Genomic DNA, 614 nt, shown 5'->3' on the forward strand with positions numbered 1-614 from the left:
TAATGAGAGAGAAGTGGATAATAGTTGCTCGGGCTCGCTCGGCTCCCTCATGCCATGCTGGGCCCGATAGGCTCAGCCGGTCGTGTATTTACCCATATCCGGGTTAGAGAGGAAAAGAGAAAAGTTTCATTTAAACCTGAACTCAAAACTTTCACCATGAAATCACACAGCGGGAGCAGGCCCAGAGCGTAAGGCGTGACTCCCGGCTCGGCTCCGGCGGGGCCTGCGGAGGGGGAGGGGGCTCGCTCGATCCCCGTCGGGGCGCGTGGATGCGCACAGGAGGGGCCGCGGACTAAAAAGTGGGTTTTATTGTCTCCCCCCGCCCCCCGCCGGCCTCGCCACGCCGCGCCATTCTCAATTAAGAATTCTCTCTAGGGTAAAGAGTACCCTAACCCATTTGGCACTCCTGCTTTCAGTAGCAAATTCTCTACCAATGCTGAGGCCCCTGAACTCCAGTGGGCAGTTTATTGTTCACTATGATTTATTTGTCCTGAGGTTCCTGAACTCAGCATGGAGGTTGGCATTATCTGCTGCTGAGGACGGGGCTCAAACTCAGCTGCATCTCTCAGGGAACACAGCCATCTAAGTGGCTGCAGCTTCATGGCTAACACTCC

This window comes from Pteropus alecto, unplaced genomic scaffold (genome assembly GCF_000325575.1).
Source record: "Pteropus alecto unplaced genomic scaffold, ASM32557v1 scaffold195, whole genome shotgun sequence".
In the NCBI taxonomy this organism is placed as follows: domain Eukaryota; kingdom Metazoa; phylum Chordata; class Mammalia; order Chiroptera; family Pteropodidae; genus Pteropus; species Pteropus alecto.